Source organism: Panthera leo, chromosome A1 (genome assembly GCF_018350215.1).
Source record: "Panthera leo isolate Ple1 chromosome A1, P.leo_Ple1_pat1.1, whole genome shotgun sequence".
Classification (NCBI taxonomy): Eukaryota; Metazoa; Chordata; class Mammalia; order Carnivora; family Felidae; genus Panthera; species Panthera leo.
In genome coordinates this window covers 13,649,667-13,671,128 of record NC_056679.1, presented here as the reverse complement: position 1 = coordinate 13,671,128, position 21,462 = coordinate 13,649,667, and the positions used below count along the sequence as shown (strand labels likewise).

The 21,462-nt window shown below is 38.8% G+C and overlaps 1 long non-coding RNA gene across 1 annotated transcript in view; it reads left to right on the top strand.

Moving 5' to 3' along the window:
• The first annotated feature begins 4,024 nt into the window (after positions 1-4,024).
• Positions 4,025-21,462, top strand: part of LOC122227498 — a 45,429-nt gene continuing 27,991 nt past the window's right edge. Inside the window, exon 1 of the long non-coding RNA XR_006206093.1 lies at positions 4,025-4,114. This is a non-coding gene — a long non-coding RNA (uncharacterized LOC122227498). The remainder of the gene's footprint in view (positions 4,115-21,462) is intronic.

The window sequence follows — 21,462 nt, the reverse complement described above, 5'->3', positions numbered from 1 at the left end:
GCCACCCTGCTTACATGGCCAGGTGGCTGGGGGTTGAAGATGCACCACTGGCAAAGTTAAAGGTTGAGCTCTGACTGGTTCAGGAATATCACTCGCCCTCTGTAACTACAACTCCCAGCATCAAGGCAAGGGAAGGTAGATGTACTGAGCTCCAGCTAAGAAAAATTGCTAGGTTGAAAAAGAATTGCCTCTAATTTACTTGGAAATCCTACCTGAAGAGATCGATAAACATGAATTATCTTATGTTATAGGCCATTATCATTTCATGTCCAAACCTTAAGCACCAGGAAAATCCTGTTGGAGGACTAAAAAATACTTTAAAAATAATGTGTCCATCTATTTTAATATACTGTTCAATGATCATCCTAAGAGGTTAACAAGAAAAAAATCCAGCATGACTATAAAAAGACATTACTGTGTTTGGTAATACAAGCCTATGACATTCTAGAAAGATGGTGCTGTGGAGGAAATAACATCATAGCACCAGAAGAAAAAAAAAGTGTCAGGTAAAAAGAGAAAATGGCAGAATTCAAGAATCAAAGTTCCAAAAACAATGAGGCATGTTCAAAACTCCATGCCCTGTGAACAAGTAAGCATTACACCAGCAAAAGGGAAAAGAGAGTCAACCTAGAGATGGAACCCATGGTACCTGAAATAATTACTGAAGACTGTACCTGTGCATGTAAATGAGCTAATACTCACTATTCTTGAGAAATAATGAAAATGAAAACAAGGATTGCAGAAAAGTAATTAGCTATAACAATGTTAGACAAGCTCTAAATTAGTTAATACTACAGGTGAACTAAACATACTTCTGGAGGCTATGAAGAGCAGTAATCAAACAACTAAGAAAAGTGATCCAGACAGAGCAGTGTGTCCCATCATGGATAATACATTTAATTACAAGAGCATGGGAGAATATGACAGGCCTAGAAAATAGTGTAAGAAAATTTAGTCTACAAATATTATAGGTAGCCAATGAAATTTATAAAATTCTTTCAGGTAGGAAGTCTCATTTGAGGAAAAATTGAAATTTTTCTTGAACTGGGAGGAGGCCTGGAGTACATGAAAATATCACCAAAGACAGTGATGATGTATTTGGATATATTACTGAAATAGAGTAAAATAAATATTAAAAGAAGACTAATAGAAGCTTAAGATGTGGTTCATATAACTGATACAAGATTTTACTCAAAAAAAATTTTTTGTCATTTTTGTATGTGAGATTATGAATATTCAGAATCCATGTGAGAAATTGTCAAGAGGAGAAAGAGATTTTAGAATCTTAATTTCCCAAAGAGTAATGGTATGCTCCCTTTCTGTGTGTGGGAAGACACAGAAACCCAGAGTGGAAGGAGAGGAAAAATTTAGGGCAGAAGATTTTTCAAAATATTCCTGGTGTGCAGGGAGAGAGCATTTTAAAGGAAATGAGTGGTGTTTGTGCATGGTGTGAGCCAGAAAAAAAAAAAAAGAAAAAAAAGAAAAGAAAGAAAAAAAGAAAAAGAATATCTGGTTTTCTAGTTTTCAGTCAAGAATAAAACAGGCATTAAAAGTACACCCTTTGAGGGTTGCAGCCTCAGGTCACTTTCTTGCTGTGGCGACCCTGGACAGGTGACTTACTTTATCTCATCTGTAAATTTCATCGTAGCACATAGCAAACATTCCAAAGATGTAAGCCAGTGATGTTATCATGCTGGTCAACATCTCTCCCAGCCTGGAGAGGAATAAATAATCGTAATAGTGACTGGCGGTTGAGTGTGTGCAAAGTGCTAGGCTGTGCTGCCACACAGTATGTGAGATATGATCTTGTATTTGTAAAATTACATATATTCTGGATGTGGAGAAAAGGAAGCCTATTGTTAGCTATTAATATGCAAGTTAACACTTTTAATGTATAAATTGGCAAAATAAATTGAAGTTCATTGTTTCAAAACAATGAACGTGTATATATATACATAGACCAATGATATTCAGAAGATACAGTAACATGAAAGTGTAGTTTAGAGGCACCTGGGCAGCTCAGTCGGTTAAGCATCCAACTTTGGCTCAGGTCATGATCTCACGGTTTGTGAGTTCGAGCCCTGCATTGGGCTCTGTGCTGACAGCTTGCAGCCTGGAGCTTGCTTCTGATTCTCTGCCTCCGTCTCTCTGCCCCTGCCCTGCTCGTGTTCTGTCTCTCTCAAAAATAAAATAAAAACATTAAAAAATAAATAAAATAAAATAAAATAAAATAAGAAAGTGTAGTTTAATTACATATAGGTTTTTAGTTCATATGTGTGTATATGTATTCATATGTGTGTCTGTATGTACATATATAGAGAGAAAAAGATGTTTTCTGAGTAGAAAATAAGTAAGCAACAAGCTTTTGACCACCTTTTTGGTCCTACTCTTTTAATATTTATTTTTCCTTGTCACTTTCCTATTTCATTCTTTATGTATGAAGTATAATCCTGAAAGTGATACTACAGGAAAGGAGGACAAAGCATAGGGATGAAAATATCACAGAGCACTAAAATAACTCCAGGACTATTTGGGTTGTGGCTACTCTGGCTGGACGTCAGAACATGTTTCCCTGAGGCAAGTGTCCCTGAAATGCTCCAGGAAGAAATTCTGAAGATGCCTTAAAATCATGCCCTTGATATTTACCCTAATGATGAGTTTGATCTTTTCTAAGGCTTGTGAAGGGATTTAATAGGTGGTAGCAGATGTAGAAACCTTTTGATGATAAAGGAATATTCCAAATTTTAGTTTTAGTGAATTCCAAATGGTGACTAATCTAGAGAGTGAGGGATTGAAATGAAAAATTGAATCTAATAGTTTTATATGTTATAATAAAAGTTCATAGAGTGGTGTCTGCGTGGCTCAGTTGGTTAAGGGTCCCACTCTTGGTTGCATCTCAGGTCATGATCTGACAGTTCATGGGTTCGAGTCCCACATCAGGCTCCATGCTGATGGTGTGGAGCCTGCCTGGGATTCTCTCTCTCCCTGTCTTTCTCTGCCCCTCCCCTTCTCTCTCTCTGTCTCTCTCAAAAATAAATAAACTTAAAAAAATTGTTAGTGTAGTTCATAGAGAGAACCTTACTAAGTGGAAGAGATAAGAGCCATTCTGAGGAATTCCTACTCACTGCTCTGTTTTCTCAGAGTTTGCAGATTTGAGTTCATCTAAGTCTATGTGAATTTAATTATTGCACAATGTCTCCCATAGTTTTAGAGTTTGTCTGACAAAATTAACTGCTTGCTTTGACTAACACGTCATTGCAAAAAATATTTATCATTCTTCGTGAACTTGCTTCTGTGTCAGTTATATGGGATACAGCAAAAAGTCCCATTTGTAAAACATAAAGAAAAATAATAGGTCATAGGACCATAGGAAAAATAGAAAATATGATAATGATGACTTTGTGTTATTAAAAAACATAAGAGTGCACAGAATTTCTTTTTTTTTAATTTTTATTTTTTTAATGTTTATTTATTTTAAAAAAAAATTTTTTTTTTTTTAACGTTTATTTATTTTGGAGACAGAGAGAGACAGAGCATGAACGGGGGAGGGTCAGAGAGAGGGAGACACAGAATCTGAAACAGGCTCCAGGCTCTGAGCTGTCAGCACAGAGCCCGACGCGGGGCTCGAACTCACCGACCGCGAGATCATGACCTGAGCCGAAGCCAGCCGCTTAACCGACTGAGCCACCCAGGCGCCCCTAATGTTTATTTATTTTTGAGAGACAGAGAGAGACAGAGTGTGAGTGGGGGAGGGGCAGAGAGAGAGAGAAGACACAGGATCTGAAGAGGCTCCAGGCTCTGAGCTGTCAGCACAGAGCCCGACACGGGGCTCAAACTCACAAGCCATGAGATCATGACCTGAGCTGAAGTCAGACGCTTAACCAACTGAGCCACCCAGGTGCCCCTAGAGTGCGCAGAATTTCTAAGCAAACCAAGGATCCATAATGATCCTGAAAATGTACCTGCTGTACTTTAATACAACTTTGGTTCTGTTTTGTTTCTTTCCTTGAACTTGAAGATGCTCCATAGGAAGCAGAGATACTTATGGAATGAAAATAAGGACAAATAAGACTTTCTCCAAATATCCTGGGATGAAGGACACTGAGGGAAAATTGTAAGTTACCAAGAAACTACAAAGTATGACTATCCTGCTGAAGAAAAGACTTATACTTACAGATTGTATTTTTGAATTTGAAAGAGCTAACCAACCTTAGTGAAAATAGAGGCATATTGGTCCAGGGAGATTTAGAAAGGAAGTCTTGAGTCATAAAAGACAGAGGAGATTCATAAAGAAAGACATGTAGTAACAAGTAATAAGATGAAATTTGTCTACATTGTCAACGCATATGCTCAGTAAAGTCACTTGGGAATTTTATGGAATATGCAAATTGTACTAGAATCTGAAAGCTAGAAGAGTTAAAATAGGAATAATTTATAAGACAATAAGGCAAATGTGACCTGTTGTACCCTATGAGGAAGAGTAGAGCTGTAAGTCTTTGTTTCTGAGCCAGAAATAGCTTCAAATTTATCTGTAGAGCTTCATTGGTAACATTTTGGGCAGAATATAGACTGATGTTGTTCTCACAGAACAGGGGATTTGTGCTGGAATCCAAAGGCCTCAGCTTTTTGCCATTAGCTGAACTGCCTGATTCTGGCCTTTGTGAATTTTAGTTTTAAACCTGTAGAATGAGGGAGTAGGGCTAGGTGATTTGTAAGGTTCGTCTTGGGTGTGATTCTATGTGTCTGACACAAACATGCTGAACTTTGTTCATGAAACCACCAAAAAGACCTTCAAAGAAAAGTCCCGTTGTGTTGCCTCCTGGAGTCTATAAGGTTCAAGAAGATTCTTTTTTAAAATCAAGTTCTAGGGTTGATATTATAATCACAGAGATAAATTATGGGTACTCTGCATGGCACAGTACTTAACATAACTGCCTAGATTGTTCAGTTGCAAACTTTTTCACCCCCAGCTGGTTAAACCTCTCTAAATCCTTAAGCACACTTAGTCTTTTCCAGGGGGACTCCAAGGTTCAATCCACTGGTATTTAAAAATCAAAACTGTGCACTTTGCAGCCACCTGATTATGAACTGAATTCTTTGCATAGATCCTAAAACCATAACACTGTGCTTGTTTTTATTGCTTGGATCTTTTAAGCTGGGTCAAGTTTCATAAGAAGCTTCTTTCATTTAGCTTGACTCTTAAAGCTCCATCAAACTCCCCTATTCTTGTTGGCTTATTGGAGCTCCTAAATGCATGTTGATTTACTTTTGCCTGTCTTAAGGCTATTTCCACTGATGTCCTCTCCCACACACACATAAAGGAAGTCTGTTAACTTCCATGTCTTCTCCTAACAACCTCAAACTCTTCCTGTTCTGGTGGTATTATCCTTCTCTGTTCCCAACAGCATGATTTGGTCATTCATGCAAGGATGATGAAAGCAGTTCAAATGCAAATAAATATTAGAGGTTAGGACATTGTAAAAATTGGACTAGAAATTTGACTCTGATCGTAAGGATAGCCATAATGATGTGCTTATCAGTGTCAGAAAGGAGAAACAGATTAGATCTTTAGAGAAACAAATCTTTCTGGTACTAGGTTCTGAGGGAAGTTTCTGGAGTATGACATCACGTTTGAAAAATGTCCCCAGGTACAATACAGTTTTGAGTCTATTATCCCCATGATATGAGTTAAGGACATACAGCTCAAGTGGAACTCAGTGAAAGAATTTCTGAGGAATGAGACAAGTACCAGATTATGAAGTTTTATATGTTCTGACAGAAAGGTTGGACATCTATTCTTCAAGCAGTCTTCTGTATCATTTCTACAGTTTTTATTTGACTTGGGCAGCAAACTGAGCTTTCTCAGGTTTATACCTGTGATCTGCAAGTATTTTGAAGAAGATTCAACACTCCTTTAAAAAAACCCTCTATCACCCATCCACTTTCTTCCCTTCTGCAGCACCTGTCAGACCTATCTTTCCAAAAGTCTTCCTGAAAAACTTACTCCCCAGCCTTAGTCTTACCTCTTCTCTTTCTATCTTTTCCCTCTTTTCTGATTCTGCACATCAAATTCCAAATAATGAACCTGGCAAAGGCAGAATCCTCCTTGGAAGACAAGGAAGGGAAAGAAAATGTGATAGAAAGACAAGACCCTCTTTAGCAAGGTTAGTGGCAAAGAGCCATCCTCTGTTATTTTTATTCAGTCACATGTACCTTATCTTTGTTAAGCTTGACAATAATTCAGTGTGATTATTTACTGTTTTTCTGCTTACAAACAGGAGACTAAGGATCAGAGGTTATGGGATTTTCTTCCAGTCTTATTGCTAGTAAATGCTTCAGCCATCATTCTGGTTTTGCAAGAGCTTGGAGGACAAGTTCTCTGTGTGACTGGTTAAGGACAGATCACACCCTGTAAAGATAGGATGAGCCAGTAGTAATGTTGATATCCTTTTATAAGAATGCGGGGCCTGGCCTGAGCTCTCACCGGTTTCAGTGACCACTTACGTGCGGCTTGGGAACTTTTCACATACATGTTACACACAAACAAATGTAATGTACAGCACAGCACTGTCAAATTATCACACATATATATTCTGCAGAGAAGTTACTAATTACAGCCTTACATTTTCCAATGAGATATATTTGCTTAAAGAGTTATGTCTTCAGGGGTCCCCAAGACCACTCTCATGTTCAGTGATTTGTAGAAGGACTCACAAAGCCTGGAAAACCTGTATACTCATAGTTATGGTTCACTATAGGCAAAGGATACAGATTAAAGTGAACAAAGGCAAACGGCTCATAGAGTGGAGTCGAGGAGAGTCCTGGAATAAACTTCCAGCTGACCTTTGCCAGTAGAGTCATGTAAATAGCGCTCAATTCTCCTTGTTATCATGTATGGCTGTACACACAGGGTATTGGCAAGCAGGGGAGTTCACTAAATCTTCGTGTCCAGGGTTGATCACATAGACATGGAGCCCCCATGTGACTGGCCCTGTTCAGTCTCCAGCCCCTCCAGAGGTCATACTGATTCAACATGGTGCAAGACCCCCACCATAAATCACACCATTAACGTCAATTGTGTAGCAAATGCCAAGGCTGTAGCCATACAGACACTTTTGTCGGGCGGGATATTTCAAGGACTTAGACATCATCTCTCAGGAACTGGTCAGGGACCAGTTATTTCTTTGGGAGGTGCGGTGTTTAAATATCCCAAGCCTGCTAGGTTAACTCTTTCTGCACAGTTAAATCAAACAGGTATATGTAGAAACTAGATGAAAAAAAATTAACTGAAGATAATGTGGTTTCTTAGAAAAAAATTAATCACTTATAGAGTAACTGTTTTTAGGGGCATGAAATTTGATTTTCTGATAGGAAAAGTTTACTGAACACAATTATTGAGAGAAAATTTACTCTTCTAGAATATTTTATATTTCTGAGAAAACTCGAACAAAGCCAGAGTTTACATAGGCCAGTGATTTTACAGACTATGATTCAGGCTTTCTGAGGTGCCACTGGAGATGTGAGTTTCGAAAGGGGAACTGGTGGTGAATGGACAGGTTTAGGGGCTGCCTACTGTTTCTTCAACAAGACAGTTCTGTTTTGTTGTTGTTGTTGTTAAATGTTTATTTATTTTTGAGAGAGACAGAGACAGAATGCGAGTGGGTTAGGGGCAGAGAGAGAGGGAGACACAGAATCCGAAGCAGGCTCCAGGCTCTGAGCTGTCAGCACAGAGCCTGACACGGGGCTCGAACTTGAGAGCTGTGAGATCATGACCTGAGCCAAAGTCGGACGCTCAACCGACTGAGCCACCCAGGTGCCCCAGCCATTCTGTTTTAAACTATTTTCTGGTTGATTCTTCTGTATAAAAGGTCAGATGAGGTTCTGCTGCAGTAGTGGACCCTTCATCCTACATGACTGGTGTCCTTCCAAGAAGGGGAGAGAGATCCATGGGAGAAGGCAGCTCCATGAAGATAGAGGCAGAGATTGAAGCAGCTGCAAGCCAAAAGACCCCAAGAGTGAATCTCTAAGAGTTTCAGAAGGAGCACGGCTCTGCCGACACCTTGATTTTGCACTTCCAAACTTCTGAACTGTGAGACAATCCGTTTGTGTTGTGTTAGGCCACCCAAGTTGTGGTACCACGCTACCCTAGAAAACTAACACACCGATTAGTCTAATTTCATCCTATTCAGCAAAAACTAAGACCAAAAGGGTTAGGCAACGTTCTGAAGACTGAAAGTACGAGTGGGGCTCAAACTCAAGGACCAAGAGATCATGACCGGAGCCAAAGTCAGATGCTTAATCAACTGAGCCACCCAGGCGCCCCAGGAGGTGTAAACTTTGTAGCTGCCAATATTAAGACTGGGTCTACAGGGCAATTTTGCTCCCTTGAGTTCAAAGAAATCAGGCAAGTAGATTCTTAACCCATTCAAGTGCTCTTTCATTGCTATTTTCCCCAGAGGAGAAAAGGAATGGGTGTGGGTGTGAAGGGGTGAGAAATGTTTTGAGTTGTTGACTTAAATTTTCCATGGAATCAGCAAAACACAGGTAGGAAAGAAAAGTCATAGTCTTGTATTGGGTATTAACAGTCTTATTTGGGAGAATTTGTCTAATGTTTAATTTAAACTTTGAATCAATTAACTATGACTCAGTGGCTTAACAAAGATGACGTATCGTTGCCTGTATCTGCAGGTCAGCTGGAGGTTGGGCTTGGCTGGAGTGGCTCTGCTTCAAGTGTCTTTCATGCTCCTTATACCAGCAGGACAGCTTCGGAGCATATTTTTCACATATCAGTGGAAGAGCCATGAGAAGGCAAGTGGAAAGGTGTGAAGTTTTTAAAGTCTAAACTGGGGACTGGCTCACACCTACTTGCAGCCATGCGTCACTGGTCAGAGCAAGTAACATGGGATATTAGTTTCTAGGGCTTCTGTAACAAAGTATCAGAGACTAGGCATCTTAAAACAATGGCAGTTTATTTTCTCGCAGTTCTGGAGGCCAAAAGTGCCAAATCAAGGTGTTGGCTTGGGTTGATTCCTTCTGAAGGCCGTGAGGGAAAAGTTTGTTCCAGGCCTCTGTCCTTGGCTTGCAGAAAGCCATCTTTCTACTCACAAAGTGTTCTCCTTGTTCACATGTCTGTCTTCAAATTTCCCCTTTTTATAAGGATACTAATCATATTAGATTAGGGCTCACCCAATCATTTTAACTTGATTACCTCTTTAAAGACCCTATCTCCAAATAAAGTCACATTCTGATATATTGGGAGTTAGAACTTCAACACATGAATTTTTTTGTTGGGGCAGGAGAGAGGCCACAGTTTAACCCACAATATACATTCAAGCTCAAAGTAAAGGGCTTATAAACCCTCCTACAATGAAGACATGACAAGAGTATGAATGTAGGAAGGGGTGAAGAATGGGAGTGAGTCTTAATAGTCTAAACTTCATTTTTTTTAAGTTTATTTATTTATTTTGGAGAGAGAGAGAGAGCATAAGCAGGGAAGGGGCAGAGAGAGAGAGAGAGAGAGAGAGAGAGAGAGAGAGGGAGAGAGAGAGAGATTTCCAAGCAGGCTGTGTGCTGTTGGTGCAGAGCAAGACATGGGGCTTGGACTCACAAACTGTGAGAACATGACCTGAGCTGAAATCAAGAGTGGGATGCTTAACTGACTTAGCCACCCAGGCATCCCAGTAGTTTAAACTTTAAATCAGGCACAGGGGTTGACAAACTATGGCCCATGGGCCAAACCTGGCCTGCTGCCTGTTTTTTTTTTTTTTTTATAAAGTTTTATTAGGTAACAGGAATTTCATCTTTTAATGTATTAATTGTGTCATAATTGGCTAGTTATGACAAAAGGCTTTATGGCCTGAAAAGCCTAAAATAATTATTACCTGGTCTTTACAGAAAAAAAAAAAAAAGTGCTGATCCCTGATCTTGCCAGGGCAGCAAGGCTTAAAAATTAACACTAGTATACTTTTCCTGAATCCAAGTAACTGGGAAAATGTTTTGAAAGTGGCAAGCTTTGTCTTATGGCATCAGTTCAGCCATTAGCTGACTCTGTGACCTTGTGTGAAACCCTTAGCTTCCCTGTTTCTATTTTCTCATATAGAAAATCAGGGAATTGGTCATGTGGCCTGGCTCACTTTGCTTCTTCTTAATTATAACCAGATAGTAAACCTTCAGTGAGCAAAAAATACTGCAGTGTATTGTTCCCCCCAAAAGCCCCAAAAAACAAATAGCATAGTTGTAGAAAAATATAATTTTCCCCCATGGGCCTCTTATTTTATTTATTTATTTATTTATTTATTTATTTATTTATTTATTTTTAACGTTTATTTATTTTTGAGACAGAGAGAGACAGAGCATGAATGGGGGAGGGTCAGAGAGAGGGAGACACAGAATCTGAAACAGGCTCCAGGCTCTGAGCTGTCAGCACAGAGCCCGACACGGGGCTCGAACTCACGGACCGTGAGATTATGACCTGAGCCCAAGTCGGCTGCTTAACCGACTGAGCCACCCGGGCACCCCTCTATCTCTTATTTTAATAGAATAAAAGTTACATTTTTTTTTTTCTGAATTGAAATCTTGCTTACTCTGGAATTAAATGAGATCTAAAATCCTTTCTTTTCTTTTAATATTAGGGTTCTACAAAATCAAGTATGAAGTGGGGGTAATTATATGAGATGCACTCTTAGACAGAAGTCAGCTTCTGTGACAGAATTTTAGTAAGCCAACTTCTTATCCATTTTGGCCACTGTGGGAGTCAGAATCTTTAGATGGTGTCAGAGAGGCCATCTGGGTCTGCTATCCATAATAATTCGAAGAGCTTAACTCAGGGTTTGATGAAGGAACAGACGAATGTATTAAATAAAGCTACAACTCCACCGGGAGCGGCAGATGGAAAAGATGTCCTCAATGTTTTGTAGAGCTGCTTCTCAAGAAGTAGAGTCTCTTTTCCTAATCCTTGAATCTTGCTTTGATCAGTAGAATGTGGGTAAAGTGGTTTGCAAAGTCTGGATCTTAGGCCTCAAAAGCCTTACAGCTTTGGGTTTTGCTGTCTTAGAATATTTCCAAAGACCACCATGCAAGGAAACTGGTCCAGTATACTGGAGGATGAGAGGCCACATGGAGGAGAACCAAGGTTGCCCAGGGTCCTAGCGCCATGAGAGTGTGGCTGAGGAAAAAGTTGTGGTCCAATGTGGATCACTTTTTGTGTGTTCCACATTTCTCTAGTCCCCTATCAGTTGCCCAAAAATCTCTGCTTCAGGCTTTATTTCATATAAATGATAGAAAGATTTTTACTATTTCCTTTTGCATGAGCCCAAATTATGGTCTTTAATTACAGAATTTTTATCAATTGATTTCTACGGGAATCTTTGCTCTCATCCCATGGCTGTATGAAATGCCAGCTATATGCTTTGGTTCAGATGTGGCTTGCTGCAGTTCTCTGCATCTCTAACATGACCACGTGGTCCTCTGTCCCCTTTGCAAGATCAGCACAGCCTTCACTGTTGTGATGGGAAAGGTGTTCATACCCTTGGAGGGGAGAATAATTTCCTGCTTATTGTCTACGCTGGAAAAAACATCTCCTATTGGGCTAAGAATGTCACATAGATTTCATTTTGTCTACTAACAGTATCAGGAAACATTGCCAGCCCACATCTAGGCTTACCTATAACTGATAGGCAATGTCCTTCCTGGAAAGGAAAAGGACCCTGTATGTACCAAGTATTTCCTACCATTAACCATGATGCTACTTTCTATAGAAACAATTACACAGTTCTTTTCTTCTAGTAGTAGCACTAGGGAATTCCTATTGAATCACTTTGTACCTAGTAGGTATCGTTTACAAAGTTATATTAGCCAGCCTAGATAAAATGTAATGAAGTTCACTAATAACCGACATCATAGAGATGGTAATGTGATAAAAAGTGCAGAGGTTATTATTTTGGTCATTCTTATTTATGCAATTTCTTTAATAATCGTGTATAATAGTTGCTTAGTTATCTAGTCCATGGCAATATTTTTATAATCACAAATAATTTAAATCTATGAAATAAAGCTACAACAGTAAAATTGCAAAAGGCTGCAAGAGTTGAATCGTGAAGTGATATACTGCAGGGTTTGGCAAACTATGGCCAGTAGCCAGCGAGCCAAATCCATCCTGCCACCTGTTTCTGTAAATAAAGTTTTACTGGGATGCAGCCAGGTCCATATGTCTCCTCTGGTCTATGGCTGATTATGCACTAGAGTGCCAGGATCCAGTCGTGGAGGTGGAGACCAGCAGAGTTAAGTAGTTGTGGTAGAGACCTTACAGCCTGCAAAACCTGAGACATTTACTATCTGACCTATTACATAAAAAGTTTTCCAACCCCTGGTGAGTTGAAACAGTTGAGAATCTAACAGTTATTGACCACTTTCATATGCAGGGAACAGTGGTGGACAAAGCCCTTTGAAGGGCTCTTTTCTATCCTAAAAAAAAAAAAAAAAAAAAAAAAAAAAAAGACTGTAGCAGAAGCAGTGTTTTTTAATTCTGTCTGAGCATTAAACTCAGCTGGGTAGAGTTGTTAAAATTACTAATACGAGGACATAACCTGTGTGGGACATGGGTATTGTATGTTTTTGAAAGCTACTTGGCTGAATCTATTGTGCAGCAATGTTACAAAGCATTGATCAAGGTTCTTATTTTACCTTTCAGCTCCTGTTCCTCTAGGGGTTAGATAGTGTAGCTATCCAGTTTGGTTTTTAGTGACTCAAACGTGGTAGAAAGTAAATCTGAAATAGCCTAACAAAATAAAAAACAAAAATTTCAAGGAATGTTGGGTGTTAATTCAGACTGGGTGAACCTCTAAAAGTTCTAAGCCAAAAGAATTTTTACTGGCCTAAGATCCTGGTTTGTAAGGTATCATCCTGCCACAAATATCCAGATTTAAAATATATTGGCAGGCTTCCAAAAAAGTCACTGAAGTCTTTTTGTGTGTGTGTGTGTGCCTTACTTTCTTACCACTCTCGAACCATCTACTTCAGAAAATAGAACTTCAGATAGCTATATTCTGTTATGCTGTAAGAATTTTTTTATAAAGATTTTAGTTAAGTTGATTTATTTATTTTGAGAGAGAGTGGGGGAGGGGCAGAGGGAGAGGGAGAGAGAGAATCCCAAGCAGGTTTCTCACTGTCAGCACAGAGTCCGACACAGGGCTTGACTTTATAAAGTGAGTGAGATCTCACTTTACAAAGTGAGACTTTACATGATCGTGAGATCATGACCTGAGTGAAAATCAAGAGTCAGATGCTTAATCGACCGAGCCACCCAGGTGCCCTTTGTTCTAAGAATGTTTTTTTAACATTGGAGTACTTAGAAAGTTTGGGGGAAATTGGGTAAAATACAAGTAGAGTAATTCTGGCTAGCTTAGAAGACTTTTGCTAGTTCAACTCGTGGCACATTATAGTGGCTATCCCAGAAATAGTGACTCAGGAAGCTCTGTCACAGCTCTGGTTTTAAGTATGATGAAGGTGTATAGTCTTATTGTCCTGTCTAGTGCATCACTGATTTTTTATGGGTTTAAATAATAATGTGAGTAAGTCACATACCAAGAGTTTCCACAGATATCTGAAAGTAAGACTTGTGTGAATATTTGGAATATATAGGCAGTAGCTATTTGTAGATGAAGAAACTCACACGTTAGGATGTTTATCCAAAATATATATCTCGAGAACTTCCTAGACAGGTTAGTGCACCAGTAGTAAAAATTATACATTTATAATTTAGTATCTTACCAACCCAACAGCTCGTTTGAGCATATGCAAAGATGACAATTTCCATCCATTTTGCCAAAAATCACACTTTCACCAGTCTGCAAAATACGTCTTGGCCCCACCCACCCTTTTTGGTGCCAATTCTTCTTTGTTACTATCTTCTCAAAGCCTGAAATTTCCTCTCCCAGAAAACTAGGACAAACATGGAAATCTCTCCAGGAGAGATACTCTTACAGATCCTTAAAAAATTGCAATTCAGAGAGAATGTAAGGATGAGAAGACTCCGCTATATTTTTTAAAAATTATTCTTTTATTCTCTTTATACTCTTCTGCTCTCCTTTCCTATAGAATTGGCATTGCCACCACCATAAAAGCCATTCTGACCCTCACGGCCCACGAATTTCTGTTTTTACTGAGACTAGGTTTTCTTTAAATGACACATAATACTTTTTCCCTTTGCTGAATACTTCAAAGCCCTGGGTCTGCTTCCCTGAATTGTCCCTATCTTGGGGCAGGACCCCAGACTACCAGAAGCAATATTCCCCACAGTGAGATAGATATGTATTTTCTGACACACTCTAATTCCCACGTTTAAAGAGAAAGTACTAAGAAGCACAATGTAAATAAGCATGGTATTATACACAGGAAAGAAACGAATATTTATTTAGTATCTAATCTACACAAGGCACTGGTAAGCACTTCACATGGGTTATTTCATAAGAAACCATCATGTAGGTATTATTCCCATTTTTACTGATGAGTAGATGAATTTCTAAAGGCTACGCAGCTAGCAAACAATCTGCTTTTTATAGTCGTATATGCCTAACAAGTGATCAATTAACATGAAGTATAAATCAGTGGATTCTTAATTAATGAGCTTTTGCTCATTAAATTTGGAAGTCACTTTTTGTTTTCACATATGTGCCTCAGAACGTATCATTGGGTTTTACGGATGGGCAATTTCCACCTCAATATGAGGAATATAGGTGACTTTCCAAAAATACCTATGCACACCGAGCAGCTTCCCACTACTTCCGAAGAGTAAGTTAGGTCTCTTTATGCTGTCAATCCTCTGAACCTCAGCCCTTTTTCTTTAGTCGAAGGGTGCAACTTTGAAAATTACTGCAGTTTGATGTCTTACAACTTATTGCAGTTCTCTGCAAGTTCAGACGTTTTCTGAGGTGAACCGAGAGTACAAATGTAGCTAAGTGTTAATTAAAAAGAACATCTTGAGTGTAAACATTAAGAATTGATCACCTTCTGTGAGCAATTTAATTTATGAGCATTAACATATTCTAAGCTGATGTCTTGAATTTTACTAGAACGTCCCTTGCCGCATAATGAAGGGGAAGAAGGAAGAACCCTTAACATGAATACATTGAAGTGTCTCTTTTCTCAGTCACCAGGGGTGTGCCAATTCTAAGGCCAGAGAGGCAGCTCCTCCAGCATGACTCCAACAGCAGCAGCTGCCAACAGCAGCCACAGCCCCGGGAGCCTGGCCCCCCACAGGCGGGTTCATGCTGTCAGTCCTGCACCACAGTAATCATTTCTGGCAAAGCGGGAGATCTGCGGAGTGACTCTGGCAGCTTTCCTCTCCTTTTGGGTTATACTAAATCATTAATGAATGTATTTATTTCTTGAATTTTTAGCTTGTTCAGTAAGGTGCAGCAGAGTGTGCATATGAGAGAATGGAGAAAAGAATAAATTACATTTCATTGCCGTAGTCAGCCAGCTATCTCCATGAGCTTAATTAAGGGAATAATCACACCCCCCACCCCCCTTAGTTCCAGGGTCTGTTTTCAATGTCTTCTTGAGCCTGATATACATTTTGAAAATGCCACTAAATAGAATTATATGGTCTAAAATGTGAAGCCGGTGAAATTTCTTGTGGGTTTCTCTTTAGGTCCTTCTAATACTCACTCCTTGGAGCCCATTCCTCCTCACAGAGGTCTAGTGTCGCAGAACTTTCCTGAGGCTCCCTGGCTGCCCCAAAGCTCCTGAACTTTCTTCCTGTCTCTTCTACTTTTCTGTCGAAACTCATTGATTCTCTGTTCCATTCCTTTAGTGTTCCATGCTAATAGGATATCTGATTTGTTAATCCGTGACCAGATTAGCAGTTGTTATCAGTTGACAGTGATAACGCAAGGAGGTACAAAAGTGCCTGCTCTCAGCAAGATTAAGTGATTTCAATTTTGAGAGATGGGGAATCTTCAATATCGTATTGCATAGACAGAATTGAGTCTACTGTCTCGGTATATTATTTCACGCTTAATCTTTGTGTGAGATAGAAGTTCAGAAAAATTCTTAAATAGATTTATCTTATAAGAACCAAAAAAATGGGGTTTCTGAATGGCCTTGGAAAAAAAATTCTAGAATTGTTTCTTTCGCTTCCTATACTAATATTTTAATGAAGAAATTCTGGTTCATGAACACAAATGTTAAGACTTGATAAATGATACCAGTCCACCTTCCAGGCAACAAATGGTAATACTTCTACTTTAATTTTTTTTAATGTTTATTTATTTATTTTTTTTTTAATTTTTTTTTCAACGTTTTTAATTTATTTTTGGGACAGAGAGAGACAGAGCATGAACGGGGGAGGGGCAGAGAGAGAGGGAGACACAGAATCGGAAACAGGCTCCAGGCTCCGAGCCATCAGCCCAGAGCCTGACACGGGGCTCGAACTCACGGACCTCGAGATCGTGACCTGGCTGAAGTCGGACGCTTAACCGACTGCGCCACCCAGGCGCCCCTAATGTTTATTTATTTTTGAGAGAGACAGAGACAGAACGTGAGTGGGTTGCGGCAGAGAGAGAGGAAGGCACAGAATCCGAAGCAGGCTCCAGGCTCCGAGCTGTCAGCACAGAGCCTGACGTGGGGGTCGAACTCACAAGCTGTGAGATCATGACCTGAGCCAAAATCGGACTTTCGACCGACTGAGCCACCCAGGCGCCCTGGCAATACTTCTACTTTAAAATAAAGCTTTAGTTAATAGCTCATTGAAGTAAAAATGTATTGAGTGGTAAAAAAAAAAAATGTATTGAGTGGTGATGGCCTCTGGCTTATTTTAGCAGGTGACTTAGTGGAGGGCTGGCAGGTACAAAACTGTTGGTATCATTCCTCAAAGATGGACACAAAAAAACAAGACTGTATCCCAAATGGAATTCTGAATGACCAAAAATATAATGGAGTTTAAAAGAGATAGGTTAGTTTTATTAGGTTGTCAAGAAAATAAAGTGTGGTGAATGTTAACATAAATTTAATCATCAGTGAAATATTAAAATAAATAGTATTTTAAATGTTTCAATCCAAATTTATTATTTCTTTGGTATATTTTAGGGTATGGAGCACAAAATTATTTCTGTCCCCTGTATCCTATAGCTTTAAGGACCAATCTCATAGAAGTACAGGATATTTTTAATTTAAAAAGTACATAGCTGCAGTTTTCTGTTTTATTTTTTGCTGAGGACTCTGGTATATTTAAGAGAAGAAAGAATCTGGATAGAAATGGTATTTCTATCATTTGATGGATACCTATGTGTGTTGTTGCTGTAACTATTTCCAGATATTTTTGCCAAATTTCAAAAAATATGCATTTATCCACTGCATCAAAAAAAAAGAAAAATTTGGCATGATTTAAGGTTCTTGAAAAATCTGATTATGGTATTAACTTATCAAAAATTTGCATGTTAAAATTAAACTCTAGCTGAGCAATAAAATTTATGCTGTGATTCTGATTCTTCAAGAAAGATAATTAAATTCTTAATTTTCCTGGGAGCATTTTCCATTTGGTAACTTGAGGGACTAGGGCTGGAGCTAGAGGCTGATGACGGTGGCACTGGCATGGGGGACAGGATTCAGAGGGAGCAGGAATCAGAGTAGAGGAATGTGGAGTGGTGCCAGAATGACATTGCAGATACCAAACCAGTCACTTTGTAGCTAATCAGCCTTGGAACACCACTACAAAATGGGGATAATAATACCCGCTTCACAGAAATAGCAGGAGGGCCAGAGGAAACCATGTGAGGAACTGTCACATAAAGTATTATACAAATGAGTTATTACAACCTGGGGAACAGCAGGGGAAGATAGGACAAGGACAAGTCAATTTTGTCCTCCCCATCCCCAAACCTACTAAACTATGTTGGTCACGGATGATGGGTGCATGGAACAGAAATTTATTCAGAATATCTGTATTAATGAGGATGCTTTTAGTTATGACGGAGAGCAACTCATTTAATTTTAGAAACAAACGAATTTATTGGCCCGTGTAGCTAGAAAGACTTAGAGACTCTTAAAAAGATGTCATCAGGAATCTTTGTCTCTTTCAGAGCCTCTTGGCTCTGCTATCCTCTGTGGTGTCTTCATGCTCAGGCAAGCCCTTTCCAAGTGTGGCAAGAATGGTCCCAGCAGCTCCCACCTTATCAGGATTTTTGTGCCTGAGATCCCAAGACAGACCCTCTCAATTCTATCAGTCCCCACAAAATGATCCTGTATCACCTGGAGAAGAAAGGACAGTTCCTAAAATGACAGCATTTGAAAGATTATGGGGGGAACAAAATGTATCAGATATTTAGTATGCTGGTTCAAATGAAAATAGATCTTATTCTTGAGGAGATAAAGAGGAATCTCACAGGTATCAAAAGGCACGAAATAAGATACAACTGGGCCACAAAAGGACTGGATCTGGAAAGTCTGACCTAGGGCTAGATCAGGTTGGGTTCCCCAGTTTTATGTTCCCATAGCATCCTGAACTTTGCCTATCATAACATTTGTGAAACTTCGTCATAATCACTTTCTATCAGTCCTTTCTGTAGGACTTCAAGCCCCATGAAAGCATAGACTTTTATTGTCTCATTTGCTGTTGAATCCTCCACATCTATGGTAACAGAGATCCTAGTAGGTTCAGCAAATATTTGAATGGATAGATAGATAAATGAGGCTGCTCTCTCCATCTCTATGGTACTAAATAATCTGTCATCCCTGCACGCTTGCTCCATTTATCTGCTTCTTTGTGTTATGCATGGGCACTTCTGTTCTCTCAAGGTATGTTTGTCATTGGCTTCGTCCTGCTATAGCAATGGCTTGGCCATGATTTTGTATGTTCTTTGGCCCCAGAGTCTCTCAGATTCCCAAGTTCAAATTTAAGAAAGAGAATAAAATTAGACAGATTTGGGTCCGTTGTCCATGACTTATCTAAGCAACTTCAGATGGCGGTGGGGATGGGTTGTCACAGGCTATATAGGGTTGTGTAAACCTGTGTCTTCAGTAATAGCTCTAGTTCTAAGTATATTCATCCCTCAACACTCAAGTGATTTACAGAGGAAAAATGATATAATAAATTTGTCTCAAGTCAGACTTAAGTAAGTATGATGCATCCCGGTCCTTACAAGTCCTCCTATTGTCTTATACACCATAAGTGCCTACAACTTGAATATTATCTAAGTCTACTGTAGGTAGTATCTAGATCTTTCTTGTATCGTAACTATGATACCTCCTGTCATCTATTCATATACTCACTCAATAAATAGTCCCTGCAATAGACTCTAGACTCCAATCTCGAGAAGTAGAGGAAGATACATATGAAGTAAATGATGTTGACTATATCCTTGAGATCATTCAGTCAGTATTGGTTGAGCTTCGAGCCCCTAGTACATGTTAGAAGCTATGCCAGAAGCTGGGAGTGAAAAAGGTAGACAGTCCCTGTTTGTACAAGCATACATTAGTGGGAAAGATAAATAATTTAAATAATTATTATAACATGTCAGGAGATCTGTGATTTAGGGAGAGGACGTAAGGAGGCAAATAAGAGGGGGATATAACCTCAACTTGGGGACTAGGGAAGCCTTCCTGAGAAAGTAGCCTGACTGTGGGCATGGGAACGAGAGAATTGGAGGAAAGTGTATTCCAAGCAGGGAATATCATGTGCAGAGGCTAGAGGAACTGTAAGAAATACATAAACGTTCTCTCTCTCCCTCCCCCCCCTCTCTCTCTCTCTCTCTCTCTCTCTCTCTCTCTCTCTCTCTATATATATATATATATATATATATATATATATATATATATACATATATACACCAGGGTTTTCGGAGAGTCATTTTCATTTTAAGATATGGTATCATTTCTTAATGATACATTTCTATTCTATGTAGTTTCACCATGCTTTCCTCATTTGACTATATATATTGGGCATCCCTCCAATCAATTAGTGAAGATCTAAGTCATTCTTTCAATGGTTTGCACAGTATTCTGTATTGTAGATGCACTGCAAGTTGTTCAGCTATTCCTGAATGGTAGAACTTTCTTTGTTCCCATCTTTGCCACTAAAACAGTGTTACATAAACATCAGTTCTTATATATGCTGGAAATTTTTGTTTTCTAGGATTGCTGCTGCTGGACCTAACACATGTGTATTTTAAATTTTAATAGACATACCAGTTGTTTTCTCCAAATAGTATAACAATTTGTATTTTTACCAATTTGTTTGAAGGTAGCTTTTTGTGGGATCCCTAACAACAGCAGATATCATCATCATTTTAAATTATTGTTAATTACGTGATTGTTAGTTAAGTTATATTTCCCTGACTTCTCTGGAGGTTAAACCTTCTTTCATGTGCATACTAATGATTTAATTTGCCTTTCTGAGAATTGTCTATTCTCATTGCTTCCCTTTTATGTTTTTACAAATTTCTGTGAGATCTTTGTTAAATGAAGATATTAATCTGTTATATATGTGCAGGATTTCCCCAAGACACAGCACCAATAGGATGAAGAGATAGATAGATAGATAGATAGATAGATAGATAGATAGATAGATAGATAGAGACAAGATCAGATTTCTTACAGGAATCGACTCACATGTTATGGAGGCTGAGAAGTCCCATTATCTACTGTCTGCAGGAAAGCCAGTGGTGTAATGGAGTTTGAGCCGAAAAGCTAGGAGGTCCAATGTCTAAAGGCAGTAAAAGATGAACATGCCAGGTCAAGAACAGAGTTCACCCTTCCTCTGACTTTTTGTTTTATTCCCACCCTCAAGTATTGGCTCATGTCCACCCACATTGGTGAGGGCAGATCTTCGGTTAGTCTACTGGATTCAAATGCTAATCTCTTCTGGAAACATCCTCACAGACACATCCAGAAATAATGGTTTACTAGCTATCTGGGCATTGGTCAAGTTGACACAAAGAAGTCACCATCACACTTAGTTAAATATATCTGTCTTTACTTTTAGAGTTTTGGAGCTTTGGGCTTTCTACTTGGTTTAAAGTCTTCCCAACCCTGAACTTTCCTTTTTATAAAAGAGTTATTATTTTTACATGTAAGTTTTTTATCCAATTTAGAATTCTGCTTCAGGATTGTATAAGATAGGGGTCTTACTTTATTTCTTTCAGATGGATAGTAAATGTGACATTATTCATTGTTTAAGCTATACCTTTTTCACAAAATTGAAACACTATCTTTGTAATAGATTAAAATCTCCAACATATTAGTATGTATTTTAGGATTTTTTCTTCTATTCCACTGATATATTTATCCATTTCTGTGTCAATACTATACTATTTAATTACAGTGGCTTTATTATATATTTTTATATCCAGTTAGGCAAATCCTCGTCTTCATTTTCCTTATAAATGACTTTCCTCATTATTCTTGGACATTAATTCATCTTTGCTGTCTTTATTTATTTATTTGTTTTATTATTATTATTTTTTAATT